Source organism: Podarcis cretensis (assembly GCF_951804945.1).
Source record: "Podarcis cretensis genome assembly, chromosome: 2".
In the NCBI taxonomy this organism is placed as follows: domain Eukaryota; kingdom Metazoa; phylum Chordata; class Lepidosauria; order Squamata; family Lacertidae; genus Podarcis; species Podarcis cretensis.
The window spans coordinates 64,321,888-64,347,302 of NC_137171.1; the positions used below are offsets into that span (position 1 = coordinate 64,321,888).

Genomic DNA, 25,415 nt, shown 5'->3' on the forward strand with positions numbered 1-25,415 from the left:
AAATTAAATTTCTAGTATTTGTATAATCTTAGATATGAGGTAAAATGTACCAGCACTATTCTCATCCTTTGTGTTTGTGTGCTCCCCCTATCAGTCTTTTACTTTGCCCCTCAATACTACCACAAAGCATTCCTGTGGACACCCAGGTATCCCACCTTGTTTCACAAACCCAGGCAATGTTGGGGTTGCCATATTTCAAGGAGTAAAATTCTGGACTTTGAGCTTTTTTTTAAAAAAAAAAGGAATTACCCAGAAAAAGGCATTTCCTGCTTCGGTCAGTAAAATCCCAGACATTTTGCTGATTTCCTGAAATTCCCCCGTATGCTATTTTCACCGCTTTAATCCCCGGCAATGTAGACATGGGCATCCACCCACGATGATGAGCTTCAATTCAAGAATTTTCAGAACAGGATTCTGGGATCTATCAGAAGCCCCATATTGGCCCCACCTTCCAGATTTTGTGAAAGTTGTCTGAAGACCTTTGCAACTCAAGCAGGCAGGAAAGAAGGAGGCTCGGAGGCTGCCAAAACAAAGGAACCAGTTTGCAAAGGCTTGCTAGTCATCTGCAGATGCTGGGGCCAGGCAAGGTGCTGATCTTTGATACAGCAACTGGTGAGAAAAAGCAGAGGAACAGAGGTGTGCCCAAGACAGAAGCAGGGAGCCTCAGGCAGGTGTGCCTGCTATACTGTGTTATGACTGGCTGGACGGAGAGAGGGGTGGTTTTGCTTTGTGGCCATACTAGAACCAGCATTACTAATCTCCCCACTTTGTCCTTGCTATTTGCTCTGGTGGTTTGGGAATCCTCCTTACATTGGTAAGAAGAAGAAGAAGAAACACCAGCTACACAGGTGGTTCCGTGTTAAGTGCTGGTAGGTAAACACCAAGAGATCTCTGCCAAATGACTCATGATCCTCACTAAAGGTTTCAGGTTCTTAAATATAAGTACACTTCCCAAGCACCTCATTATGTTTTTAATTAATTCAGCATTTTAACTGAGCAGCCATCTTGGTGAGCTTAAATTAAAATCCCATTTGACTCTACATTTACAAGTCTGGCTACGACATATTCAAATGAAGAGGCTGGCACAAGGGTGAGGTTCTGGAGAGGAATTTCTTTGAAATGTGGGAAATATTACTGGCGACCAATAATTATATATTGTGCTCAGGGACTAATTCATCCATGTGCAGTTTAATGGATGCGCGCGCGCACACACACACACACGATTTTCTACTTATTGATAATGTAAAAATATGTTGGCCCTTGATTCTTTGAGACCTACAGCAGCAGCAGCAGCAATGAGGACACTGGCAATGCTCTCTATTTGGGTGTCTTTTATTTAAAAAGAAAACAAAATGGCTGCAGAACCTGTCCCAAAACAATATTGGGGAGTTATCCCATACAAGCCCTAGTAAAAGAAACTGGAACATCGCAAAAGCACTACCAACCTTTCTGCACTGCTTGCAGGTATAATGAGGATGGGTGATACTAAAGGTACCCCATTCCCTCTGCTGCCCCAGTTTCTACTTCTGCTTCTCTTATGCCATCCATAAAATTGTGTTAGGGAGGGAAAGGAAGTTATATTATTACTACTGCAACTGTTGCTGCTAGAAGTATAAGTGCCTAAAATTAACTAAGTGCTGTCGTTGCATTAAAAACAAGGCAACTCCTTGTCCACGTGCTTACAATCTAAAAAATGCAGCACACAGAAAGAAAAAAGGGATGCTGGCAAATAAGAAAATAAACTCCAGAAAAATAATTTCTGTAAGAGGATTGAACTGATAAGACTGAAGTTCTGCAGCACTGTCTTTGGATTTGTTCATTTAAATGGGGTGTAGTTTGGCGCAATGCACACTTCATATGAACTGCTAGACCATTTATATTATAGTCGCTTCAAAGGAAGGAACAGTGATGTGTCCAGAGTAAATTCATTCTTGACCACCTGTAAGTCCTTATAAACACTATCTCCAACTCCTCGAAAGATTCCATCAATGGTGTCTCCGAAAATTTGTACACATCACTTGGGAAGACAGGTGTACTGGAAGAAGCAAAGATCACCAGTGTTGAAGCAATGATTCTTCAACATCAACCTGGTTGGACTGGTCATGCTGTGTGGATGCCTGATGATCGTCTTCCAAAGTAATTACTCTATTACGAACTTAAAAATGGAAAGCGTAATGCTGGTGGTCAACAAAAGAGGTTTAAAGACTGTCTCAAGGCAAATCTAAAAAAAAGTAGTATAAACACTGACAACTGGGAAACACTGGCCTGCAAGTGCTCCAGTTGGGGAACAGCCTTTACCAAAGGTGTCGTGGGCTTTGAGGACACTCAAACACAGGACGCAAGGGAGAAACATGTTAAGAGGAAGGCATGCTTGGCAAATCCACACCGTGATCAACTCCCACCCAGGAACCAATGTCCCCACTGTGGAAGGACATGTGGATCCAGAATTGGCCTCCACAGTCACTTACGGACTCATCGTTAAAACCGTGTTTATGGAAGACAATCTTACTTAGGTACAAGTGATCGCCAAAGAAGCAGCAGCAGCCCCAACACACCTGTCTCCATACAGATCCCCTTGATAGCCCATTCACTGGGCAGCCACAGTAGTGTGCATTTTGCACCTTGCACCATGATGCAAATATGGATTCCATGATGGTGTACATAAACAATTTCCAAACTCTGACACAACATTAAAGGCAGCATCAATCATTCAGCAAAAATACATCTGAATTGAGAGGAAACCCTTGTCTGTTGAATTGGTAAGGATTCCATAGAAATGTGGTTTTCCATAAGAAGAAGATTCTGGATTTGATATCCCGCTTTATCACTACCCAAAGGAGTCTCAAAGTGGTTAACGTTCTCCTTTCCCTTCCTCCCCCACAACAAACACTCTGTGAGGTGAGTGGGGCTGAGAGACTTCAAAGAAGTGTGACTAGCCCAAGGTCACCCAGCAGCTGCATGTGGAGGAGCAGGGACGCGAACCCGGTTCACCAGATTACGAGTCTGTCGCTCTTAACCACTACACCACACTGGCTCTCATAAATGTGTGGTTTGGCAGCGCCTAAAGTGTGAATTTCCTTCCTTCCTTCAGCTTTCGCCCCAAGAGTAAAGACACAACTCCTTACTCTGACATTTGACATTTGACAATATTTTGTTTTGTAGCATCCATATTGTTTGATTTGAGATGGAAAGAAGATAAAGTCCCTACCAGAGAGGAATGGCAAATCAAGCCGTTGGAGTACACCAAAATGGCAAAATTGACTGAAAAACTCAGGAACAAAGAAGACAAAAAAATTATAATTTATCTAGGAGACCACTGCAAGCAAATGAAAACATTAGCAGGATTCCAATAACACTTGTAATGTAGCAAATATCATGGACAATATGGAGAGATATAAACTATGGATTATGAAATAATATGCAGTAGAAAAGGTTTACAATAGAAGCCATGGAGCGGGGGGTGGGGGGGGGGAGAGTCAGGAGATTCAGAGAAGTCTCTAAATATGGATTTGTATTTTGAATTGGTATAATTCTACACTTGTAAAAACAAATTAAAATTATTTCCAAAGAGTGAAAAAGAGAGAGACAGGAGGAGGAAATGAGGAGGGAAAAATTGTTTGATTTTGGTTAGAACAATTTTACTGTTCTACTTGCTTCCATCATTGTAACTGTTTTGCTTGTTGTTATAAGTGTAGGACTATATTGTTGTGTAACCATTCCTTGGACCTTATGGTGAAGGATGGGTAGGAAATCTCATAGGAAAATAAATACTGGATGCGACTACACAGTCTGGATAACCCCCACCATAAATTCCCCTTGACCTCTCTCCTGACTCCCTCAGCCTGGCTTCCATTTTTGCATATGCTCCGTAATCTCTGTCCCAGTTGCCTTTCTGATCTTTGCACTTTTACAGCCCCAATAAAACTGACCCTTTCTTGACTTATCTGTGGAGCTGGAAGAGTTATTTCCCTCCCCCTCCGTCTTCATTCTTCCCTGTAACCTTTAGAGAGGGTAGGCATGTTGCTGCATGTGGGTCTTGTGTGGCAACAACATAGGCAGCCTTTGTCCAGGTGATTGGGAAAAGTGGGGGAGGAAAAGGAATCCCTGCCATCTCATGCAAGGAAGCAAGCCAGCATTGCCCAGAAATCTGCTACTGTGCTCACCACCTGGCTCCCTGATAGCATTACCTAGAAGCTGCCTCAATAAATGGGTGAATAGGAGAAAACAAGAAGGAATACTCCACTAGACCAAAGAACAGGGATGGGCAAGCCTGTCAGTTTCAGTTTCTTCCCCTTTCTTATTTTTCCAAACTCAGTTCTCTGTTTTTCCACACTATTTTGCAAACTTTTTAAAAAAATCATGAATTTTAATATAATTTTACATTTAATGCAATTTTCTCCTAATATTTCCACTTTTATAGGACATTTTGCCTAATGTACACCTTTTTGCAAAGCAGTTTTCCCTTATATAATGGATCTTTGTATGCTATTTTCACTCGAAAGATTTGCTTATATGAACACTTTACCCTAGTTTATGCATTTTTGCAGACATTAATTAGCTGGAAAACTGCACTGCAAAATTCAAAGAAGTGCAAGTTTAGAAAGATTGCTGTGTTTCACTTTGCCTATTGTTTCAGAAGGTGAAAATTAAGTAGGTTTGCCTTTAAATCGGAACTGAGTCAAACTTCTTCCCCCATCCTTACCAAAGAACATGTACATATATGAATCTGTATAACTAAGTTAATAGAAACAGAGAGCTGGGTGGCACCCAACCCCGAATTATAAATCCAGAGTCAGAATATCCGCAGCAGACATCTCTGCTTGAATACCTCATGAGAGGGATCCCACCCTATGCAGCACAAGGTAATTGGTTCCCTTATTCTCTTATCATTAGGAAATTTCTTCCAATGCCTCAGTGTGTACATCAGTGTTCACTTTGGATGTGTGTACACATGAACATGTAATGTGTGTTTATGAGACTAACCGGCAAAGCATATATGATACAAATATGCATAAAAGGACTAGGATTGACTACAGTTCCTTGTTACATGTATATATGCTTGCACACATGGGTTTGTGGACACATTATAAAGGAGGAACTGGATGTGGGTGGCCCTGTGGTCTCTTGGGCTTGCCGATCAGAAGGCTGGCGGTCCAAATCTCCACAACCGAGTGAGCTCCCATTGCTCTGTCCCAGCTTCTGCCAACCTAGCCATTCGAAAGCATACCAGTGCAAGTAGATAATAGGTTCTGCTGTGGCAGGAAGGTCAATGGTGTTTCCGCACGCTCTGGCACTTGTCACAGTGTCTCATTGTGCCAGTAGCGGTTTAGTCATGTTGGCCACATGACCCAGAAAGCTGTCTGCCGACAAACGCCGGCTCCCTTGGGCTGAAAGTGAGATGAGTGCTGCAACCCCATAGTTGCCTTTGACTGGACTTAACCGTCCAGGGGTCATTTACCTTTTTCTTTACCTTTTACAGAAGGAACTCCTCTCCTTGTCTGGCTCCTTTGAAATTGTTTGCAAACTTTGATGAAAACCTGAATAACAAGGAACTGATTTCACACCTTGATCTAGTAATCTGGATTATTGGTATTCCAAGACCTGGCAAATCAGCCTTCTTGAAAAAATCTCACATAAAATTTGCCCAGAGGCCAAAATCCTCAAGTTCACTGCTTTGCCATTTGGTCTAATTTTATTTTATATATGAGTACAGTGGCTCAGGTGACTGTTGGAATTTAGTATAGTTTAATAGTAGTTTTATCTTCTTTTCTGAATTTTAAAATTATTATTTGGACTATGGAACCCTTTATCATTATAGGTCACACATCCTTTTCTTCCTGATATGTTTTATTATTGACTGAATTATTTACATAGCTGTATTCACACCCTTCTTTATTGGTAATGGTAACAGTTTATCCTTAAAAAACCTGATTTTTCCTTCATTCCTTCTTTTTCTGTAACTTTTTTGTTGTTATTAGAATTCATTTTAAAATATCTGGAGAAAAATACAGAAGAAATCTTTCCCTGCCCTGATGTGGAACAGATTCACCTTTTAAGAAAATCCCAACTTTTAGGTTAACAGAGGACTGCAAGGAAGAAGACTGAAGCAGAAACAAAACCAGCTCTTAAACGGAATGCTGCGGCAAAGGGGAGACAACAGCCTATCAAGAAGAAAAATAGAGTTTATTCTGTTAATTGTGGTCAAGGCCAAGGTAACTCAGATGCCCCAGGCATAGACATTGTGGTGCCGAATTTGGCCTGCTGGGAATCTCAACAAGTTTCTAGTTCCTGTGGTTATTGAGGTCTTTTTTTATGTCAGGGAAGTACCTAGTAAAGGCTCTGAAACTTGAAGATGTGTTGGGCAAAACTGCCTGTGGTCAAGGGATCAGTTAGGGATTTAATTTCCTTTGGTGAATACGTTTGATGATAACCTCTGATAAAGTGCTTATCAGATACTTAGGTAAATAGCAAGCAGCCTGAGAAAATTCCATTTTATACCATGATTGTTGCCCTATCTCAGTTTGAATAGGGGCAACAGGGGCTGTTTGGGCGTGATTCCCTTGTCCCTGGGTCAAGAAAATTGGGAGTTCACTGAAGCCAGTTTCTGGTTCATACAGAGAATGCTCAAATTAGTATCAGTTTTGTACTGGATTCCATTCTCCCAGGGATCATCCTTCTAATAGAGGGTGTGGATTTCTAAAATCAGTGTCTTTCCATGCTATCTCCATCCAGATCAAGGGATAGAGCAGATAGGAAAATCACAAGCATGGACAATAGGAGCTTTCTCTCTAAAGGCTAAAAAACAAGGCAGAAGTGGGGGTGGGGGGCAGGATGTGTTTCATTTATAGTGAGGCTGGGAAAGTAAGGATTAAAATGACTCTCTCTGTATATTGTGGTCCTGATGAAAATAGGGAGACTTGCCTACTATTATAATTTTTAAAAACTGACATGCTTCCCAATGGCATGTTTAGCATCACATGTTGTTTGGCCATTTGAATGTAGAGCAGGTGTAGACAACATGGTGCCCTCCAGATGTTGTTGGACTACAACTCCCATCATCCCTTGCATTTGGCCATGCTAGCTAGGGCTAATGGGAGTTGTAGTCCAACAACATCTGGAAGCCACTCCAATGGCTGCTCCTGGCAATGTATGCAGTGTTTGGTGTCAACTACAAAAGTCTATGCTGACCTGCAAAGCTTCCCAACCTCTCTGATGCCTGTGAAGTAACTATCTTTCTACACCGTATTTTTTAATTTACAGGTGCTTGCGTGCTATTTTGCATTTTGTGCCACTTCTCTCCCCACTTAATTTTTTTTGGAAAATGCCACGACAAACCAGTTTCAATTTCACTTCTTGATTTTTCATGGTTATCTCTATATCAGCATGGCATAGCAAAGTGTGTTTTTGTTGACCAAGAGTATTTGTGAATGCTTATCCAGGATTGCATTTACACTGGATTTGGCAGAGTATGCTTTTTGGGGGGGCTGTATGAGCTTTTTTGGGGGAATAGACTCAACTGGATGGAGCAACGCAGGCAAAATGTGCAGTTAACTGCTTTCCTAACAGCCTTTGAATCGCAAGTTCACTTAAAACAAAACAAAAAAACAACAACCCCCAAACCCAAAAATGTTGCTTTTAGAGCACTGAAATATTTTCCTAATTGCCAAACAGCCTGCAGCAACATGATATGGGTAACCATCTAAAAACTGGAGTGTTGAGCATTTTTGTTTTAAATTCCTTATTTGGAATGGCCCCTGGCTATTCCACCCGTATTTGCAACACATTTCTTATGGTTGGTAAATATAGGGTAAATATAAGTGCAAATATACACGTTACATTCAATGAGTGTACCATCTGTGTACCTGTGCACACAACAATTGTGCTGCCCAATTCAGCAAGTGTACATCCTTTTGCACAAGCACTTGCACATGTGTGGAGACAGCTTGAATCTGTGTTCACTGAAACATGTGAACAAGCCGTATATGATTTGAATAAAGGGCTAAGGCTGCAATCCCTCAAACCGCCAAAGCAGTTGTTGTGGGAGGAAAGTGTCTGACTATGCTACTGAATAGATTGGGAAGGGACCTTACACTGATGGTACTGGCATGCAGTGGGATTGCAAGAGCAGAGAAGCAGCGGGCAACTTTCCTTTAAAATGCTCTATGATGTGAATCAGGGCAGTTTTCCCCAAATGTCTTTATGATTCAGTAGATCTCTCCCCACCCTGCACCCAACCCAACCAACAATCAGATACTCTAGCTGTCTTATGAATATCATGGGCCTGGCTATGCTTCAGGGTGGAGGGTGCAATACCCCACCCTTCAATTATAAGCATTTTGATATGAGTATTGTAAACATTGTGAAGGTTCTTTGTGAGAAGTAGGAGTCCTATAAAGTAAACAAAGAGGTTTGCGCTGTCATCAGAAAAACTGTGCCCCAGGGCAAAAAAGACGGATAAATGGATAAATTAGCAGATTAGATAGCAGAAATGTCATCGCTCTGCTTGCACAAGCCTGCGTGGATGTTTTGGTTAGTTGCGGAAGAAGCTCCAGTGACTTCTGGTCCTTCGGGCCCAACTCTGTATTGGAGAAGCTCAATTGCTACTCTGCTCAGTTCAGCCATAATGTGAGTCACATTCAGATGATCACACCTTGGTTTAATAACCTAAGATATGAACAAGCCTTGTGATTCTGCATGTAGCCACTTCACTCCTCCCTTTGTGTGGGTGAGCAACAAGCCAAGAAACCTTCAATAGCAAGGGTGGGAAATCTCAGGTCCGTGGGCCAAATGCAGTCCTCCAGGCCTGTCTTGAAGCTGTCGTGAAGCTGAGGCTCCAATACTTTGGCCACTTCATGAGAAGAGAAGACTCCCTGGAAAAGACCCTGATGTTGGGAAAGATTGAGGGCAAAAGGAGAAGGGGATGACAGGACAAGATGGTTGGACAGTGTTCTCGAAGCTACCAGCATGACTTTGACCAAACTGCGGGAGGCAGTGGAAGACAGGAGTGCCTGGCGTGTGCTGGTCCATGGGGTCATGAAGAGTTGGACACAACTAAATGACTAAACAACAGCAGGCCTGTCTTTCTGGCCCTCAGGACTCACCGGCTCTGCTCCATACTATCTTCAAGTGCTTTTGCCTGGAATTAGTATGTCCTTTTGCTGGTCTGGATGGAGAAATTTGTGTGGGTGTTTGTTTCAACACTTTGCATAGCTAGAATGCAGCCTACTGTACAAAGATAAGAGCCACACCTCCTGTCCTCCCCCCCCCCCCACACACTTTTGCCTCTGGTTCTGCCCACCACTGGAAGGTTGACCATATAACCCTCAGGCTAAAAACTGTTGCCCACCTTAATCTACAGTTTCCCAATTCACCCAAACCAGGAAGCAATAGTATGGCTTTGGGATGAGACAGGTTTGAAGTTGACTTCAGATCACCTGGCTTCTTCGAAAGCTGCTAATCATTGTTTCTGAGTTTAGATGAAAGAAGAGACTACAGTTAACCAAACCCTTTCTGATTAGTTTGACAGCTCACACAAAGGGAAGAGTGGCATGGCTCCATGGGAGCATGAGACTTATTAATTAAGCCAATATATGATTACTGTATTAAAACATGGCTAGTGACTCTTACATGAGTTTCTCTGGAGTAGCACATCACTCCTTGGCTCAGGTCTAGCAGTGTTAGTTTCCAAGTGGTATTTTAAAAAACCAATGCAATGGCAGCCACAATTTGTGATGGTCTGTTTTCAAGCTGTTTTAGTGGTATAAATTTCAACAGCAAGATGATCAGGTCTTGGATGGAAGAACCAGTTTACCCAAATGTCTCTTCTGCCTATTTTGTTGCTGGAGATTACAGAAGGTTGGCAGTTCGAATCCCCACAACAGGGTGAGCTCCCATTGCTCTGTCCCAGCTTCTGCCAACCTAGCAGTTCGAAAGCACACCTGTGCAAGTAGATAAATACAGTGGTACCTCGGGTTACAGATGCTTCAGGTTACAGACACTTCAGGTTACAGACTCCGCTAACCCAGAAATAGTACCTCGGGTTAAGAACTTTGCTTCAGGATGAGAACACAAATCGTGCTCCTGCGGCGAGGCGGCAACGGGAGGCCCCCATTAGGTAAAGTGGTACCTCAGGCTAAGAACAGTTTCAGGTTAAGAATGGACCTCCAGAACGAATTAAGTTCTTAACCCGAGGTACCACTGTAGGTACCACCGCGGTGGGAAGGTCAATGGTGTTTCCATGTGCTCTGGCACTCGTCACAGTGTCCTGTTGTGCCAGAAGTGGTTTAGTCATGCTGGCCACATGATCTGGAAAGCTGTCTGTGGACAAATGCTGGCTCCCTCGCCTTTGACTGGACTTAACCATCCAGGGGTCCTTTACCTTTTTACCTTACTGCAATGTCTAAATTGAGCCTCAGGTGTTACAAGGGGGTTGAAGGACTGCTCTGTCAATTTAAGGACTAAGAACTAGGCTGCATTTTTATACCTCACAAAGCTATGATTCCCAGCACCCTTAGCAAACTACAATTCCCAGGATTCTTTGGAGGAAGTTATGGTCTACATGCAGCCCTATCAAAAGAGAGACCAGCAGGGGCCTTGAAGTTGCCCATCTTCAACAGTTAGCACCTGCTTATCAAGAGCATCCAAAAACTGGTCTCTGTAAATTCATCTTCACACCTTCACTTTCTCTCTCCAATGGCATTTTGAGACCAGATATAACTCATGCCAGCACTGATAATGGAGACATCTGTCATTCTTCACCTTTTCCTCTCCTTCTCATTCCAAATGTGGAAATGGCAAAGTACATTTTTGCTTTCCAGGCACACAAACAGGATCATACAAGTCCAACTGATTGGGAAGGAAAATAATCAGAGGTAATATATCATCTGATCATTACTTATTACTTGACATAAACAAGCCTGACAGTTATTTATGCTGCTAATAGTCAAAGCACCACTAATACTTTATAATAATATAGTAGTAAAATACACTGTGAGTCAGGGAGTCTCTGAACTCTCTGCACATTTTAGGGAAAGAGGCCTTGCTGCTTTCTTTTGAATTAAGCTAATCCAGGGGTGGGGTGGGGCCTTGCATATGGACTCCAACTCCCATCATCCCTGACCATTAACCATCCTGACAGGGCTTGATGGGAGCTGGAGTTCAAGAAATCTGGAGGGCCACAGGATTCCTCAGCCCTGAGCTAATCAGTCATTACAATTACCTTAATCATCATCCCATCTAAAAATAAGGAAACTGGGGCACCAAGTAGTAAAGTGACTGGTGAAAACACAGAATTAAGTTTGAGAATCTAAATGAAAAGATTCCCCCATTATTATTTTTTGCACAACGTATGAGCAGGACAAGTGCCATTCACTGTTAGTTTGGATTTCATGAGATGTACTTTGGAATTCACGGTTGTGAATTTCCAACTGGAAAAAACCCAAAACACCTGGGAACATATGGAACTGTCTTTTCCCAGGGCATAATGCTTGTCCATCTCACCCAGTATTATCTTCTCTGTCTTTTCAGGGTCTCAGGCCAATGTTCTCCCTATCAGCTACCTCTTAATCCTTTTGGCCGGAGAGGCCAGGGGGACATTCTGCAGGCACTTCATGTGCTTACCATTATGCTAGGCCTGGCCCCGTCCACTGAGTTTTCTTCAGGTCCTATCTGCACTCTATACCACTTTAAACATGGATTCCCTCAAAGAATCCTGGGAGCCAATGTTTGTCTTAAGGGTGCTGAGAATTGTTTTAGGTGACCCCTATCCCCCTCAGAGCTCTAATTCCTGGAGTGGTTTAACAAGCAATTGCTCTTCCTGGGGAACTCTGGGAAATATAGCTCTCTGAAGGGAATTAAAAACACACATCACAAGCGGCATAAAAGCGATGTACAGAGGATTAAAAGCCTGGGAAAGTAAATAAAGGACATTTCCTGGTGCCAAAATGACATCAAAGTTGGCACCAGGTGAGCCTCCCTGGGAAGAGTATTGCATGGCTGAGGTGCCACCGCAGATGGCAGAGGAACAACACTAAAACTAACATTTTTGTCAACAGACCCCTCCTGTTCTGTGAGACACTGAATGTTTATTAAAAAGGAGTTGAACTTGACTTGGTAGCCTTAATAAAACTAAATGTCATGTGCATGGGCCAGTAAAATTTAAGCACTTTTATTTACTACTTATTTCCATTAAAGAGTCAATCACATTCTCAAATCTTAACTCTGGCTTGATAGTGTAATTTCTCGTTTTCTTTATTCCTTTGACTTGCTTCTTCTCTGTGCTCCACTCAGTTTCCTCACAGTACAGGAACCTCAGTACAGTGGTACCTCAGGTTACAGACTCTTCAGGTTACGCGTTTTCAGGTTACAGACATGCCGAAACCCAGAAGTACCGGAACAGGTTACTTCTGGGTTTCAGCACTCACGCATGCACAGAAACACTAAATCACGCTTTGCGCATGTGCAGACGCGCCGTATCACATCACGCATGTGTGCAGATGTGGCGCTGCAGGTTGTGAACACTGCAGGTTGCAAATGTGCCTCCCGCATGGATCACATTCGCAAACCGAGGTTCCACTGTAGTAGCCTGGGCTATTTTGCAGTTTTCCTCTCCCTTCTCTCAGTTGGTCTCTTAATCTGAACCCCTTGTGTAGCAATAGGCACAAAGATATAGAATGAGAATAATTTTCTGACTTCAAACATTTCAGTCCTGACCTAATCCATCATATACAGTGGTACCTTGGGTTAAGTACTTAGTTCGTTCCGGAGGTCTGTTCTTAACCTGAAACTGTTCTTAACCTGAAGCATCACTTTAGCTAATGGGGCCTCCTGCTGCTGCTGCACAGCCAGAGCACAATTTCTGTTCTCATCCTGAAGCAATGTTCTTAACCCAAGGTACTATTTCTGGGTTAGCGGAGTCTGTAACCTGAAGTGTATGTAACCCGAGATACCACTGTAAATTGGTGGCTGAAAATCAACTGTATTCAACTGATTCATCCTCTTAGCGCAAGGATTACCGCTAGCACAACCAACCTACCTTCCTTCCTTCCTTCCTTCCTTCCTTCCTTCCTTCCTTCCCAACCAGCCTACCACATTTATATCCCACCTTTCCTCCAAAGGAGTTCAAGATGGCATATGTGGTCCTGTTCCTCCCTATGTTATCTTCATAGGTTAGGCTGAAAGACAGTGACTAGCCGGAGGTCACCCAGTAAGTTCCATGGCCAAGTAGGGATTTGAACCCAGCTCTCCCAGTTCCTAGTCCAACACTCTAAGCACTACACCACACTGGCTCTTTCCCTCCTCCTGTGCATGCCCCACACCTTCCCCACAGGACTGGTGGGGGGGATCCCTAGAATAAATTTAGGGGGATGTATCAAAGTAGGTGGGCTGACTTTGTTTCTTTTAAATGGGACTATTGGGGACAGAATAAAAATATCACATAACAATGTTAGTCCAATAGGAAAAGAAATCCAAATACCATTACCAAAGTTAACTAAAAGACACAAATGGTACAATGATCACTGTGGCACATGTTCAGTCATCACATGGAGTCATGATTTGGCATGACAAGAAACAGCTGCAGCAAGCCTTAGGCTCCCACATTCCCTTCTCTTCCCACTTCTGGTGGGGCACAAAGAGGCGCTCAGAAACATTTGCTTCAAGATTAGGTGACCCTCAGCATGCCCTTGTTAACCATAGTTAACATTTAACCACAGTTCATAGTTTGGACAAGGGACGCGGGTGGCGCTGTGGGTTAAACCACAGAGCCTAGGGCTTGCCGATCAGAAGGTCAGCAGTTCAAATCCCCACAACAGGGTGAGCTCCCGTTGCTCGGTCCCAGCTCCTGCCAACTTAGCAGTTTGAAAGCACCTCAAAGTGCAAGTAGATAAATAGGTACTGCTCCGGCAGGAAGGTAAACAGCGTCTCCGTGCGCTGCTCTGGTTCACCAGAAGCAGCTTAGTCATGCTGGCCACATGACCCGGAAGCTGTACGCTGGCTCCCTCGGCCAATAAAGCAAGATGGGTGCCGCAACCCCAGAGTCGGCCATGACTGGACCTAATGGTCAGGGGTCCCTTTACCTTTACATAGTTTGGACAGCACACTAAACTATGGTTAATCTACATATGACCATGGCAGAGAAGAAAGTGGAAAACTCAAAGCTCACTGAAGCTCATGGTTGTCACAATAAATAAGTGTGATGTCTAAATAAGGCCTATTTAAAGACAGAATAGCAGCTAAATCAACTATTGGTCTTATCACTTGTTAGCAACCCAAGTGATAGCCATGTTAGTCTGTTGCAGCACAACCATCAAAGTCTTAGATCTATTAGTCCACATCTCTTAGTAGTTTTATCTCTCCTTAGCCAATTCAATGTCCCTGAGAGACTGTGAAAAAAGTTTCATATTTGATTGCAGTCCTCTCTCTCCCTGATCTTATGTTAATAAGAATGGTTGATTCCTCTTCTAATTTCTCTGCCCAGTTTTCCTTGGTAGAAGGACACAAAAATCAGGTATTATGGTATTGGAACAACTGCCATTTCAGACTCTACAGTATCTATGGTTTTATATTTCAGCAGCAGCATTGCAACAAATCTTAGGATGCAAATAAAACTGTGATGGATTACCTGTGAAAAGCACCTTGAAAAGATAGCAGTTTTTCTTAAGTTGTACAAAACTATGGTAACTTCTGGTTTAAAGGTGATATATAAATGATTTTAATAAATCAGTAAATTTGTTTGAAGACAATGGTGTTAGAATGATAAAGGAGGACAGAATGCAAAGAAAGGGTCGTGCCATGTGCATCTCATATGTGAACTTGCCCCAAATTTTAAAACAGGCCAACAGAATCTCTTCTCTTAATCAGAGTATTTCTGGTGATCTGCTCCTATGAACTCTCCACACACAAATATCCAGTCACACAAACTGCCATCAAAATTCTCCATTAATTGTCCATTTCCCTCCTTTGCAGGCAGAAATACTCCTGGGCTACTCTGGAGGAAAGCCTAAGAATCACTTTACCTTCTGTAAAAAAATTATTCACCTACTTTCAGGCTTGGGATCCAAATATACCTGTTGTTTTTTACCTTGCAGTTTGTGGAGCTAGGTGAAGCCAGCAATCTTCTCTTTCTGATTGTGGTCAACTTTAAGACTCTGTCACTGCCTGTCCTGTTTCTTCCAGACTCTTCATACTGTTGAGTTTATATATGCAAAGAGGTGAAAAGGGATGAGGTAATGAACTCAGCTGTATTGCATAGGAATGCTTCCAAGAGACTATTAAAGCCACAAAGAGATCGATGCCTACAGTAGGGATGGGGAACATGTGCCCTCCCCCCAAATGGTGCTGGACTACAACTCCCATCATACCTGACCATTGTTACCATGGGATATCAAGTCCAGCAAAGAGGAAGGGGCAGGATCCTCAGCTCGGGCTGGGGCTAACCATGTACAAGCAAGGACAGAATCCTGTGCGTTCAATAAATTTGTAGAAAGGGGCATTTCAACAGGGGCAAATTATTTTCCTTCTGCACAAAAGGCAAAAGTTCTTCCTTCCATTGGCATAATTAGTCACAGTCTAGCCAGTCACCTTAAGAATGTCATCATTCTATTAAATGTAAAAGAAAGCTTGTAAGATAATACCAAGCCTCTGGGGTGGCAGTTTTGACTAGAATTCCCTAGGGTATTACCCTCTTATATGTTGCTGTAGAGTAGCCACAAATATTCTGAATAGACATGTGTTCATCATTGCTCTGATCCTCAACAAACCATGATCCACTAAGCCAACCATAACCAGCCATAGATGGTGGCCCACCAATTAAGAGACACAAAACATGTCCTCTGTGCCTCCTGCCAACACTGGTCGATTTTCAGTACTAGCTAAAAACTTAGTTTTTCAGTCAGGCTTTTAATCATATGGAGTTTTGACACATTAGGCCATTGATTTTTGTAATAAGGAGTAGGGGTTATATGGATTAATGTTTAAGGTGCCTTGAATGTATTTATTGAAATTGTTGTACTGTTAGTTTGATTTTATATTGTATGCACCCCACCCTGAGATCACTTGTTTGATGAAGCGCAGATTGAAAACTAATTAAATAAATAGTTCTATCTCTTATCGCTATTTATTTAGAGTGGAAGGCTTTGAAAGATCACAGCCAGGCCAGATACTGAGACTGTTTCCTTTGAAGAGGCATGCAGTATGGACCATGACTTCAGTCTAACAAGCACACACTTTTAATTCTTCAGTATCTTCTATCTGTTCAGAGTCACTTAAGTAAAGTAGCTGGAATCCAGAGATAAAATCCCAGTAACACTTACTGAACAAACTGAACAAAAGAGTGTATAACTTGAAGAGAAAAAAACAGAAGGGGTTTGTCTTTTAGGAGCTAAACATATAGAAGAAAAACTCCTTCAGAGCTACATAGCCAGTCAGGGCATGTGTTACCTCACCAGAGATCATGCCATGTTCAGTGGTTGCTAAGCAGCATCTCCACCCCCCCCCCTCTTGGTTAGCTGATGTAATACTAACAGAATTAACCCTTACATTACAAACTGAATGATTCTTACTGTTGCATTTCCAACACTAATTCCTGGACTGTTTACACTGAGAGAAAACTGAAACACACACACACACACACACATGTCTTCTGCACTAGCACAACTTGGGCTTACGATCCCACCCACCCAAGATTATCCTGATGACCTCTTAGCCTTTTTATTGAGAGCTGCAATACAATCCCAATTGCTTTTATAACATATGACAAATGTTTATTCAATACATAAATTGTTGAGACTGCAGCAGGAATCCACCCCACACTCATGGGAAACTGTGTTCATGATCAGATCACAGGGGTTAACAAACTTTTTCAGCAGGGGGCCGGTCCACTGTCCCTCAGACCTTGTGGGGGGGCCGGACTATTTTTTTTTGGGGGGGGGGGATGAACGAATTCCTATGCCCCACAAATAACCCAGAGATGCATTTTAAATAAAAGGACACATTCTACTCATGTAAAAACACGCTGATTCCCGGACCGTATGCAGGCTGCATTTAGAAGGCGATTGGGCCGAATCTGGCCCTCGCGCCTTAGTTTGCCTACCCATGCTTCAGAGTAATCAAATGAAACTTTGTTGCATAGCATAACAAAAGTCTGTAATTACAGTATACTGGGACAAGTTGTTTGTTGTTGCAACAATTGCTTTCTCAAAGTGTACCTTCTGCACCATGAAATATAAATGAAAACATTAGTAGGATATATTTGAAACAGTTGACAACAACTGTCCCAATCTTGCTGTGAATCTCCACATCAACACCAATGACTGCCAGGAATGTGTGGCAAGACCGGCATGAGATTATGCAGCCTGACTGATCTCCACAGTAGGAAGCAGCATTCAAATGTTATAGCCCCAGTGTCAAATCTCAGCATACAAAAATAGCCCTGGCTTCCCATTCTTATGGCAGTGACAAGTTAGTCTGGTTTATACCTAAGGCTAAGCTATGATTTGCTTAGGCAAAGTGTGGCTTGTTGGAATGTCCATACCCAACACAGCAGTCTAGCCGTGGTTTCTTTGGCCACACCACCCAAAATACTCACCAGCTTGATTTGTGGTTACAAGGATAAAAAGCTGGACAGCAAATACAGCATTGGAGAAACAAGCTGCAGCCTTTTTGCTAGTCTGTGGACTTGGTTTGCACACAACGCTAAGCCAAACCATGCCTTAGCATGAACAAGCAAACATGCACAGCTCCCAGAGAAAAGATTGCAGGCACTTTGCTTCTCCCCAGTTATGTTGTTTTTGCACTGTGCTGAGCTAAACCATGGTTTGGCTTAGCATGTCTTCCAACCCTGGGCTTGTGGTCTTCAGACAAACCACAATTTGAAACCAAGGTTGTTCCTATGGGACTAAGGCTGAAAGCCCAGTAGCTTGCCTCATAATACCACCAAGCCCAAATAGCCTTCCACCTGAGATCCATAGCAGGGATGGGAAACCTGAGATTCTCCATATGTTGTTGCTCCTATCATGCTTGACCATTAGCCGTGCTGGCTTCGGAAGGTGGAGCCCAACAACATCTGCAAGGCCACAGCGTCCCCATCCCTACTCAATAACATTACCTCTGTTTAGCTTTTCAACAATTTCCACCATCTTGCTTAAAAGTGTCCAACTGTCTTAGATCTTGATGTTTGGTCGACTCCTTCCAAGTAACAGCTTCTCTGCTCCACTGAGCTTGCCCTTCTACTCCGCCTCCTAAGAAAAACTGCAAGAGAATTTGGGAAACCTGCCTGTTCAGCAAAACTGGGCTTCCTTCTAATAGCACACAATGGCACCCGCTTTTCAAGAGATACCTGCCCTTTTTTAATTCTATTACATCCGTGCATCAGTGAAGGCTAAAATGTGCTGACTGCCGTGTGGAAATGTGCACATCACATGTGCATGTGCTCTCACACAAGCATGCATTTCAGGATGTACAGGCATGCAAACGAAAAGCCCTGTCTGTAGCCAACAACTGTATGGTTTCCACTGGAGCCAACAGCCGCTTACAACAGAGCATAATGCAAAATGCATTTGTTGCCTGCAGCAGATGTTGGATTCCAGGTGTATGCAAACTTATTTCTTGTTTTCTCCCTCTGTTGACTTGGCCTACACATCCGAAATGCTTCTTCAGATATATCTTATCAGGACAAAACTATCATTCTGTGGAACATGTTTGGCACAATGAGAGATGCACCACCTTTTCTATGGAATAGCTCCAAGCATGCATAAGCCATTTTGCACTCACCACGTGCAAGCGCATTACCGAGTTGACACGGACACTTTGTGATCCAGAGGAAGGTACAATAAGTTCTGCAGGCTCAAGGAGAAACTGGACGTGTGTTCTTGGACAACCCTCCCCCTCCCCACCAATGTATTTTTGTGTCGTGAACCACCCTGAGATCTGCGGGTGGTGTGCAAATTTAAGAAACTAATAATAATAATAATAATAATAATAATAATAACAACAACAACAACAATGCAACATTGCAAATCACCATTGCAAAGTGGAGGAAGCTTGAGGGTCTACTGTTCAAAGTAAACAAAGGTAAGAAACCACCCTCAAATCCTTACAGATACGCTCAGACCATCAGCACACCTGAAGTCCCTACATCTTACACCAGGCAAGGGAAACCTTTTTGGATTTGGTGGCCACATTCTTTTCTGGTCATCCTTACAAGGGCCACAGACCAGATGCAAAAGCTGGCAAAGCAACAAATGCACATTTTACTTGTACAGTAAGTTAGTTTCTGCACACACTCATATACCCTCCTCTATCCTCCAACCTGACAAGCAAGGCGCATTATCAGAGCTCAAGGGTAGACTGCAGCCAAGCAAACCACAGGGGGGGGGGAGCAGAAGCCAAGGAGGGGGTGGCCTGGGGAGAGTTCTAAGGGTCAGATAGAGATGCCTGGAGGGCTGCATTTGGGCCCTAGGCCTAAGGTTCCTCTCCCCTGTCTTACACAAACTAGAAGAAAGTATACAGTGGTACCTCAGGTTAAGAACTTAATTTGTTCTGGAGGTCCAGTCTTATCCTGAAACTGTTCTTAGCCTGAGGTACCACTTTAGCTAATGGGGCCTCCTGCTGCCGCCATGCAATTCTGTTCTCATCCTGAAGCAAAGTTCTTAACCCAAGGTATTATATCTGGGTTAGCGGAGACTGTAACCTGAAGCGTCTGTAACCTGAAGCGTCTGTAACCTGAAGCATCTGTAACCCAAGGTACCACTGTACAAAGGCAAAATTAAATGAAAAGATGGTTCATGAAGCTCTTCCCAAACTACTCCTAATTCCAGCACACTTATCCAGTGCCCCTAAATGAGAGTAGACCAATTATGGTGCCCATTAAGCGTTGGCAAGGCTGCAGGAGCAAGCCAAATGACTTCAGCATGACTAAAGGGAAAGGGTGGCGCTGGGTTGTTGGTTTTCTTTAGCAAAGTAAGAAAATAGCATGGGTCACAATCTTGAGCTCTCTGTGGATGTTTTGATTATCCGTAGCATTAGGATTTACCTCATACATCCGACTATTTTTGGGACAGATTCCTCTCAGGAACACTTCCTAGATTACGTGGCAGCAGCACATATGTGCACAGGGGGGAGTAAAAATCAATCTGAGTTCTTCAGCACAAGTGCTTGCGTGCACCGTACATGAATATGTCACATGCTGAATTCCCTTACCCACAGAAATGAATGCGCTTTGGTACACTTAACCAACTCTTTGTTAAATTCCAAGCTACATTTTATACATGTGCAAAGTGGCGCATACCATCTCTGTCACATCACACAGCCCTTTGCAACACAGAGCTGGGAGCAGGATAAAAACAGTAGTAGACTATGCTTGATCTGAGTTTTACAGCCAAGTTTCACAAGAGACTGAGCAGTGCAGTGCAGCAGTTAGAGAGTTAGGCTGAGACATAGGACAAGTCCGTTTCAAATCCCTGCTTAGCTATGAGACTTACAGGAGAGCTTTGGGGCAAGTCTCTCATTCTGCCCGAATGATAACATGAACTACCACAAGATTTGCTGCTCTGAACTCATTGGGGATAGTGTGGATGAGATTGATAGTTATGCAATGTTTATCATACTCTTATGGAGCTGTGATGTACTAAAACAGGGGGAGAAATGGATGTTCGAAAATAAGCAATCCTCAACCTAAACCAACTGTTGTTATTCAGAATCCATGTATATATTTTTCTGCACATTGCATAAATTCATTATATTGTCACTTTCTTCCTCATATCAAGAATTTAGGTATGTAATAATAGGAACATAGAAACGTGAAATTGCTTATACTGAGTCATACCATTGGCCCACCTAGCTCAAAACTGTCCGCACTGACTAGTAGTGGTTTCACAGGTTTCAGACTGGAATCTGTCCCACCTGGAGATGACTTGCCTGCATGTTTTGGATGGAGGCATCGCTGGGTAGAGTAAGCATTGGTCACACTACATCTAGCCCAATTACAATGCATTTCAGGCTCAAGTGGCAATCAAGTCTAATTTATTTTATGAGCTTCAATTTGTCTGCGAATAGTGGAAAAACAAAGAAAAGTCTCACAACCTCACTGGCTTCCTCACTCGCCTCCACCCAGTTAAACCAGAATGCTTTGGTCTAATCCAGTTTTCCTCCATTTAAATTAACAAAGTTACTAAACTGTCTCTAATCCAGATATTCTAGATAGGCTAGGCTGCGCCTCCTCAGTACCACGTTGTCCAAAAAGCAGATGCTATTGAGCAACTGATCTTTGTCCTTATGGCCTCTTGCTGTTCGCCTAGTCGACTTTTAATTCCCCAAGGAGGTTAATTATCTGATAACTTCTGCTCCTATGTTACCTTTGCATGTTACCTTTGTTCTGTCAATGCTCTCGGCTGGTCTCCATCTCCCTCTCCCCTAACCTCTTTCATTCACTCTCTGTGGGTGCTGAGAGGAAGAGCATCTACACCATGGCTGACTTCAGTTTACTTTAGAGATTGATATCTAGGGCAGTCAGCCATACGAAGGCAGACAAAGAATCGGGTTATCTGCTGACACATATGCATGTTCACCGACAACACGCACCCCCCTGCGAGAAAAGAGAGCAAACTGCAAGGCCTTGGCATTGCTGAAACATCTGTTCAGCACTTCCCACAACTAGAGATCTGTCAAGGAGAGCAGCGCTGAGATTGAAGGAGGCAGGAAGGTGTGAGGGACCACCTTTAGTGTAATCTTCAGAGCAGAGAAAGACACGTGTGGCAGCAAATTCTCTTTTTGACGCAATTGTTCTGACACAACTTCATTTTAAGTTGCAAGTTCCAATGAAACATTCCCAACAAAGGCACAATATTGATGAAAAGGTGAGCTAAGATAGCTGCCATATGCAAACATACAGAGGGCCATAAAACCCCACTTGCATACTATCTGCGTGATTCAATCACCACATCCACCTTTCCCCCATATAATCATTCAGTTCGTAACTAGTCATAACAAATATCCCATTGTAAATTGTCTCAGAATTGGACATCAAAGAGAAATACTCATCTGGGCAGTTACTCCTAGGCTTCCTGTTCAAGCCAGAATCACATGGGCAAGCAAAAGTAAATGGTTTAAACATTCTCATTAATCTGGGTGATGGATCCAACCCTAAAACCATTTAGACCCTTGATTTTAGACCTTGGACTGCATGACTTTCAACAAGCCTTTTAAGTGGAGATTTTCCCCAGTCTGCATTTGTCCTGGAATTGCTTCTAATGTTTTAAAAGCATTTTTATTGTTTTATCGCATGTTGGATACCACCCTGTGCGCCTTTGGGAGGACGGGAAGGAATATAAATGTAATAATAAATACATATTTCTGGGTCGAACTGGAATCAACGACCCAAATCAAAAAAATTTGATTTGTAAACTAGTCTTGCTGATAATGATACATGGCACTATACATTCCAAGGGTTCAAAGCACATCACATTTATTATCTCGGTAATCCTTAGAACGACCTTGAAAGGTAGGCCAGTCTTCTGATACCCATGTAAAAGATGGGAGGCAGAGAGAATAAGCAGCTTGCCTTATTCTGCGGGATTTCATGGCCCACTCCTCATACCCTTGCCATCCAATTCAAAGAACGTTTTCTTGGAGAGAAAGCTCCTTGACTACAAAGGTGCTTACTCCCAAACATGAATCAGATTATAGCCTTAACCACTGCATCACCCCAACAGCTCTCTCTTACATTTTCTCCTTTCCCTCTCTCATAGGAAACTGCCTTACATGAAGTTAGACCCTTGTTCCATCTAGCAGTTACTCACTCCAGGGGTCTTTCCTAGTTTTCTACCTGGAGGCATCAAGGATTGGACCTTGGATCTTTCTCATGAAACACATGTGCTCTGCCCCAGAACTATGGCCCTTCCCTCTCAGGCAGTGATGGCCAAACTTGGCTCTCCAGCTGTTTTGGGAGTACAATTCCCATCATCCCTAACCACTGGTCCTGTTAGCTAGGGATGATGGGAGTTGTAGTCCACAATCCTGTTCTTTCTGACAAAATAATGCCTTTTGATGCATCCCCTCTGCACACAAAAAACCAGGCTTGTTTCGAAATGACACAAAGAAGGACCTAGCTGCACTTTCAGCCGGCAATGTGCACACACTCAAATAACGAAAAAAGTGCTATTTGCCAGGCAAAACTAGGGAAATCCTCCGTCAAACAAGTGCTACTGTCTTGAGAGGCTTAATCCAACATGGGGTTTTTTAAGGAAAAATAAATGTGTACATGTCTCCGCTATAAAAGCTGTTGCTATACAGCACATTTACCAAAAAGAGAGAAACCTAAATCAGATTTGTTCAAATGGAAGAAGAATATAAAGGAAATGCTTTAGGAAATTTGGAACACCTGCACAGGAAAGTTCACAACACCATCTTAAAAACCAACAACTTGTTGCCTGTTTTCTGGCTGGTTGAAATGAACAAACTGCAGAAAGAAAACTGCCCCGACGAGTCTCCAAAGCTCGGAAGAGCAAAACTGAAACGTACACCACCAGCTTGTACTGCTCCTCAGCTGCTCACACTCCAACAGAAAGTTTCGCCACAATCATGCCCAGCTCCCAACCAAAAAAGCCTTGGCTCTGGGTTCAATGCGCCTCTTGCGCAAGGCAAGATCCAGAATGTCCTCCGCAAAGGTGGGTTTCTGATGGTACCCCGTGCAATAACAGAAATAAATATGGTAACGCTCCCAAGCGGAGCTGCCCGCGACTCGCCTTTACCTGGTTGTTGCAGGAGGCGATGTCCTCCTGCAAGCGTTTATCGGCGCTCTCTTTGTCCAGCTGGGTCCTCCTCTCTCAAGGCGCAGTGCGCGGCCGGCTGCGGAGGGCGCATGGCGAGCGCTGCTCCGGCTGCCGCTTGCAAGAAGTTGGGCTCAGCAGAAGTTCCAGGCAGAGCGGCGCGCCCGCAGCCAAGCAGCAGGAAAGAGAGTTGCCAGGCAGGAGCTGGGGCGGCGGGCAGGCGCGCCTCTCTTCCGACCCCTCCTCCGGCGGCAGGGGGAGGAGGAACCGAGCGCGCCAAGCAGGTGGCCAGGCCTCCGCGCCCGCCCCGGTGTGCTCACACCCCAAAGGAAGGAAGGAAAGAGGAGAAGGAGGAGGTCTAGCGAAAGGAGGGTGCGCGAGGGTGCAACGGGGGGAGCAGATATATTGTAACCTGGAGAAGTGTGTGTGTGTGTGTGTGTGTGTGTGTGTGTGTGTGAGAGAGAGAGAGAGAGAGAGAGAGAGAGAGAGAGAGATCCAGTGGGGACAGGGGACAGCCCTCAGATTCCCAGTTTTCCGGGTTGTTGTTGTTCTTAAGTTTCTAGCATTTGCAGAGTTCGAGATATGAGTACAGGTACAATTATTCTTGTTTTTCTCAGAAACTAGCCTGCTCTCCCCTTTCAGCTGTTATATTCCCCCACCAAGGCGTCCCCAAATTCTTGCAGATGCACATGAAAAGGATACTTTCTTTCCACACTTTTCCTAATCAAATCCCCCCCCCCCGTATTTTGTCATACACGGGTCATACATAAAACGTTCGTTCAGTGTCACTGGTGGGATGCACCAGATTCAGCCTTATGAACCAGTCCATCTAATGCAAAGAGCACAGGATCTTATGCTACATGGCCATTTGGTCCTATTGTTTAAAATCTCTCCTTCTGTACATCCACATTTCATGGGAGAACATCCCTCGAGTTCTAGATGGGGTTGCACTCCTTCCCTTGAAGGAGCAGGTTCATGGCTTGGGGTTGCTCCTTGATCCATCTTTGCCGCTGGAGGTTAGGGTGGCCTGAAGAAGAAGAAGAAGAAGAAGAAGAAGAAGAAGAAGAGGAGTTTGGATTTGGTATCCCACTTTATCACTACCCGAAGGAGTCTCAAAGTGGCTAATGTTCTCCTTTCCCTTCCTCCCCCACAACAAACACTCTGTGAGGTGAGTGGGGCTGAGAAACTTCAAAGAAATGTGACTATCCCAAGGTCACCCAGTAGCTACATGTGGAGGAGCAGAGACGTGAACATGGTTCACCAGATTATGAGTCTACCACTCTTAACCACTACACCACACTGGCTCTCTGGGGTGTGTGGGTGGCCTGGAGCAGCTTTGTCTCGTGTTCCTGCTGTGCTGTTTCCCAGGCAGAGACATCTTAAGACAGAGTGAGCCACACATTACTTACCCCAAGACTGGATTATCGCAATATGCTGTATGTGACTCAGCCCTTAAAGTTGGTTTGGAAGCTGCAGCTGATGCAAAATGCAGTGGCTAGGATGGCCAGTGGTCCATCCTAGCATGCCCTTTCCTAAAGGAATTGCACTGGCTCCTAAGTTAAGTCCTTGTGACCTCATCAGGTCCTGAACATCTTAGGTCCAGAATATCTGGACTGGAGGGGAAACAATGCCAATACAGATGTGGACTGGGAA

The 25,415-nt window shown here is 43.6% G+C and overlaps 1 protein-coding gene across 2 annotated transcripts in view; it reads right to left on the minus strand.

Moving 5' to 3' along the window:
* FAT2 (FAT atypical cadherin 2) overlaps positions 1-23,893 on the minus strand; it is a 106,837-nt gene extending 82,944 nt beyond the window's left edge. For both annotated transcript variants that reach the window (XM_079968178.1, XM_079968177.1), the window contains exon 1: positions 23,745-23,893. The gene's annotated coding sequence lies outside the window, so the exon portion shown is untranslated. The remainder of the gene's footprint in view (positions 1-23,744) is intronic.
* Between the last annotated feature and the right edge of the window lie 1,522 nt (positions 23,894-25,415).